Source organism: Charadrius vociferus, unplaced genomic scaffold (genome assembly GCF_000708025.1).
Source record: "Charadrius vociferus isolate BGI_N301 unplaced genomic scaffold, ASM70802v2 scaffold15, whole genome shotgun sequence".
In the NCBI taxonomy this organism is placed as follows: Eukaryota; Metazoa; Chordata; class Aves; order Charadriiformes; family Charadriidae; genus Charadrius; species Charadrius vociferus.
The window spans coordinates 5,609,046-5,615,146 of NW_009650064.1; positions in this window are offsets into that span (position 1 = coordinate 5,609,046).

Genomic DNA, 6,101 nt, shown 5'->3' on the forward strand with positions numbered 1-6,101 from the left:
CTGCTGAAGTGAAATCTCCTCTCTGAACAACACAAGCCAACATACAGCTACTAGCAAAATGCCACTGTACACATGCTCCAAGAACACAGCGATGTCGGCAGCTGCAAGCCCTGGGTCCTTACCCAGTGTGCAGCAGCCTTTCTGCTGCTACAGCCTCTCACAGCGAGGGCATGCAGCACCTCCAAAAAGCAGCGATGAATACAGAATCACAGAATGGTCAAGGTTGGAAGGGACCTCTGGAGATCATCTGGTCCAACTCCCCTGCCAGAGCAGGGTCACCTACAGCAGGTTGCACAGGACAGCGTCCAGGCAGGTTTGGAATGTCTCCAGAGTGGGAGACTGTACGCATGCTCCAGTGACATAAAAATATCAGCAACTCATGACCCCTCAAAAAAATTTCTGGTAGCAAAACTTGTTAGTAAGACGTGGCCCGGCAGTGCAATTTCTCCTGCAGATTACTACAAGTTTACTTACACGGGCAATGGCTTTGCCATGCCACAGAAAGGTTTTTGTTAAGCATTAGTGGAAAGTGTTACCACTTGAATGTCCTTATGAACTGTGTGACTTGTGCTGCCATAGCAGCACTGGCACAGGCTGCCCAGGGAGGTCATGGAGTCTCCTTCCCTGGAGATATTCAAAACCCACCTGGATGCAGTCCTGTCCAACCTGCTGTAGGTGAACCTGCTTTGGCAGAGGGGTTGGACCAGATGATCTCCAAAGGTTCCTTCCAACCCCTACCATTCTGTGACAGCTAAAGAGCAGAGCATGGGCACCTGATGTAAAACCAGAGGTGCAAGGAGCCCTCTCTGCGCATTCCTATGGATCTCCCGTCTTCGGGTAGCAATTGGTCCAGCAATGTACGAGTCCTCCTCCACTCCTGTGTTTACAAAGCAAAGGCATTTGCTTTGTAACATCAATTATTGTATATTTGTATTAAAAATACATTAAATACTGCTGTAAATAACTTTCCTTATGATGAAGGAATTAAAATATTAATAGTTTATCTTGGCAACTCTCTCCACTACAGCTAGGTACCTTTATTCATCTCAATATTTTTATGAGGATAAAATTCAGGTTCAACTTACTCAAAATCCAGGTTCCACTTCTTCAACACATATTTGTCCCAAACAAGTTTAAATTCGTAGGTACTTTTAAAAATGCAGATAAAATATGTGTTTTATTTCTGGATATACGGACTTAGAGTAAAGGGAATCCTCCACCCTGCCGTGTACCAAAGTAGCCCTTTTTTCATAACACATCTACTGTAATGGTGAGTTCCAAGCTCAAAGGACATCCAGTGCAACCCCACCACCCCGCATAAGAACACAGTTACTCCCCGAGCACACCTCGGGCTGGGTTGATCTGCGTTGAAAATGTACAGATTGTCTTCATACAGGATGCGCCAATAAAATATCCATCTAGCAGATGCAGATGGGAGGCTGAGCAGGAGTGTGACCTCTCTGGATAACGATGCTTCAAGCCAGCCATTGTCCTGGGAAGGGAAGCACTCTTGGAGTGGCAGATGCTAGACAGATGGACAGAAACTGAGTGCCAGAATAGCTTGTTCCTATCTGAACAGGCCCAAAAGTGAGAGGTGTTTTATTTTGTGATGGGTTTTGAATGCAAAAAGACACAATTCCCCACTCAGCATGTGGGTGCATGCTTTGAGACCCACCTTCACCAATATCTCATTCTAGGTTTAACTACAAGACTCCGAACAGGCTGCTCAAATCAAGCAGAGATAATACAGCATTAATCATCTAAACTTCAAAAAAATGTGATTCTGCAAAAGAGTCAACCTGTTACTCTCAAAACGAACTAAAGTTTTGGAGTCCTCTTCTGATCCTCTATGGTATATATTTAGAAGATGGCATGATTCTTACTCAAATTTGCAAAGTCTGTCTGATCACAGTTTGAAAGCTTTGATGGCACATGCTGAAAAGTGAGAAGCTGATATACTAAGAGCTTGTGTAAAAGAATATATTGCTTATTTAAGGACAGGTACAGTATTTCTTAGAATCTAGAGGAGCCAGAGCTGAACAATTCTGTGGAGTTTCAGAATCTGCATTAAAAGTCCCATCAGGAAAGGCTGAAGTAAAATTCCACTTAGCTTTTAGTGGTTGAACGTGTGTTATAAAAATCACAGACTGGCAGAGAAAAATTGGTATTTCTACTGCCAGAGCTGTTTCAAAAATCAAACCATGAATTGGGAGAAGTCACATGGCTGAGCACCTGTAGCCAGTTTTTGAGATGATAAAAGAAAACTTTAGACTCTTTGACAGCTTTTCCATAGATATAACATTTTGTCTTTTTTTTTTATTTTCAGGCTTTTTTTATAAAACCACTTAGAAGCTGAAAAAGCAGGAAAGCTTGTACTCTTCCAACCTATGGGAAAAAAGAAGAAAGATTGAGACCTATTGGTTTTAAAATCTTAGCAGACGCTGTGATTGGAATTACTCAATTCAGTTCAATAACTAGCAAAAATGCTTTTGCCTAATAAATAAGTTACTTCCAATAATTACATATGCTTTAAAGTCAAAATGTTTTTGCTAATCTTTGTTCTGATGTGCTTAATATATTTTACTTTATAAGAAGTGCTAATTTTATGCATTCTTAATGAAATCTCAATTTCCATTGAAAAGCAAGTTGAAACAAATAAAAGCTATAAACCGAATCAGATGGTAAATAAATATTTATTTACCATTTTTAACATAACAGAATGGAAAAACTAGAATATAAACATGGAAGTTAAGCTTTGTAACGGCATAAATATGTAAATAGTGTGTGCTTCTGCAGAGTAAAAAGAAGTACAGCATTTACTGTAAAAATTAAATTAAGTTACAAGTTAACAAGTTGTCTTGTTTACCAGCCAATGAAAACCAATTTTCTTTAGGAAAATATCTAAGCACATGCAAAACAAGGTGAAAGCTGATGATTTAAAGAAAAGTTTCTTGCTGCTGCTTTGACTGTAGTCAATAATTTAAGATGACTGTGATTCTAAGGGAAGGCTTTCCTACAGGATAATGAAGATTTACTAGAACTGTTCCTGCAGCTTTGCCTCACCGGCATGAGGGTGGCACAGCCACCAGGCTGGCAGCGAGGCACCAAGTCAAGGCAGGGTCCTTCATTCGAGCGTTTTGGTCTGAGCAGGAGTTAAGCTGTGCCCCCAGCCATCTGAGATAGCTGTTCCTTCTCAAGAAGAGTTTTTTCCCCGAGTCAGCATTAACTCAGCTGGCACCGCGGGCTGGTCCAGAAGGAAGCACATGCTCCGCTTCCCTTCCTTTCACAAGAAACTCTTCTGTTAGTTCTGTGGTAACGAAAATTATAGACATGAATGATGAAAACTGAACTTCTGACTGTTTTACATTCTTTCAGTACTGTTCACTGTGATGACGGTTGTTGACTTTTCCCCTGCCGCTATATTTAGAAAGCAGAGTAGGAGGGAGATGAGCATTAGTATTACGGGTTATGACACAAAAACATCAAAAAGTAAGTCTGTTCCCATTTCTCTTTGGTATCCTCTGGGGAGCTGTAGTGTTTAGAGAAAGCTCCTGTTTCACTGCAGGAGCTCAGGAAAATAGGCACCAAACTTTGTTTGGACTCTAGGACTACATATGGCCATAGAAGGTGGGTGGGTAGTTAGGACACAGAACTTTTTCCTCCACTGAGCTTAGTTTCCCACCACTAAATAAGCTTCTCGTAGCTTGTCTGGTGGAATTATTGTTCCTTATATGTTAGTGCTCGGTTCATTTTAGGACTAAAAATAGGGAAAAAAATCAGAAGCTTCCTCTGCATTCAACAAATCAACAAACGATCCATGGGGAAAAAAAAATTGCATAATGCCCCAGAAGAAATCCAAATGAATTAAAGTCACCCCCTGCAGAGAACTTGGGCTCTGTTTATTTTCAATAAACTATTATAGGTTTTGCAAAATTTGTCTGGAAGTTTTTCACAAGCGTTCCTACTTCCTCTCACTCTGGGCTGGGGCTGAACTGCCAGGCTGGAGGAATTCTTTGGACCTGACCTTCTGCCATAAGAGAGAGTGGCTCTCAGCCCCAGCCCAATTACAGCACAGTTTCTAAGCTGCAACATGAATTAAAAAACTCAAGAGCTCTGCAGGCTGTGCCATAAACACATTTGATATCAAAGAGTTAGAAGCAGTGAAAGCTTGACATCTCCCAAGCATGGACAAGAAATGCTAAGTTGCTTCAATACACAACAGCACATCTCAACTGCAAAGCCCTGGTTGCACGTCTCATCTGTTTCTTCCCACCTTCCATGGACAAAAGAAAACCCAGACCCTTCCAAGGTCAATGCAGCACCCTCATTGTTGCCTCCTGCCGCCCTGCCAGCACCTCCTGTGGTTAGCAAAGGGTGCATGAGGTCAACCTTGTAGATCCTCCACCCAATTTGCTGTACCAGTTCCTCTGCAAGTCCAGGGGACAAGCACCCAGCAGAAGCTATGACTGGCAACACGTGCAACAGGTATCACAGATCTCCGACACGCTGGGAAGCTGTGTGCAACAAAGAGCATCTCTCAGGGTATGACACCAACATCTGCCCATTTTTCTGGCTACCGATTCTCTCTGTTAAGAGCAAATTCTGTGTGATGGCAGCTACTCAAGAAAACAAAATGCCTTGTAACTTCCAGTGGAAAATGTGGGCTGTCAGGACAGTTTCTCTCCCTGCCTTCTTTCCACTCACCCCAAATTAATGTCTGTAGTTCTACATGGGCCCTCTCCTGCCTGCCCCGCTCCCTCCCCCCCCATCCCCACTAGAAACTAAGCTCAGATACTGCAAACACAGAGGGGTTTTCAGATTTCCACCCACGCAAGCAGCTACTCTGCACATCTGATGCACACGTTAAATTGGTTCACAGGGGTCAGGGCAGGAGCCCACGGTGCCATTTCTAGCTCTACTGAGCTTAAGTTTAATCATCTGTTTGTTTTCAAAGCAAAAAAATATACAACTTTTACTTCACTTCACAGGGGAAGAAATCTCAGCAAAGCATCTTTTCCACTGGCAGGGTTGGGTTACAGCTCCCCCGCTCCCACCCACGCAGCTGAACCCAGCGCCTGGTCAGCCCAAGAGGCGGGAGGAAATGAAATGCACATGTCAGCATCCCCCTCTCCCCCTCCAGTTCCTTAGAAAAACCACTCTTCTGCTTCAGCCACAAACCATCCCAGAACCAGAAGACGTGCCAGGAAGGGGGATACTTGCTATATCTTTTCTCAGAGAAACTGTACAGCAAAGTCGTGCTTCCTCAACCTGAAGAAAGTTTTGGAAAGGCAATGCTCTAAAAGTTCACAGCACAGAGTTTTCACACCAAGGTTCAGAGCTCCGTCATACGCTACTAAGAGCTTAAATGTAACGGAACTAGTACTAAAGCTCATTAAAAATGGACAATATTGCAAATTCCTCAAAGGAAATTATGCCAGTCTGATTAAGCCAGTGCTAAGTAACAAATATAATTGATTGCAAGTTTAAATAAAAAAGTTAGTGTATTATTTCCATCTGTAAGAATAGTTTCCTTAGGGATCTTTTCTGCCTCAGATTCCTTTTCTCCTTTCTCCTTGTTTGCTTACTTGAACAAAGACTGTAATACTAAGCGTGCTACCATCATTTCCCTTGCACCAATAGTTTTTGTTTAGTGTTTATCTGGATACTTCTTTCCTTACAAAATTTTCCTGTATTCTGTATGTTGCTTAAAAATAGTATCCATCATTTAAGACTGCACTCCACCACCATTTCGACTCGCAGCTCCAAGGGGAAAAAAGAGCAACAAGTAGCCAAAGTTACAAATATGCCATTCTCTTGTTAGGAGAAACAAGAGGACAATTTTTGGTTTTAATTTATCCTATTTCAATTAAGTGCAATGCTCGAAGTGAAGAAAAAACTAGCAACGCAAGCTGTAAACATGAGCTCCAATTCACTTTTAAAGCAGAGGAACAAGGAGCTCAGCTACAGAAGTTATTTTTCCACGAATAAAGCAAAGGCGAGAGATTTCTGTTAACATAAGCTTTACGTTACTTGCATCAGGCTTCATTTGCAAAGAATCTAAGAGGAAGTAACCATTTATAACCCAGAGTAAATCAAAGCAA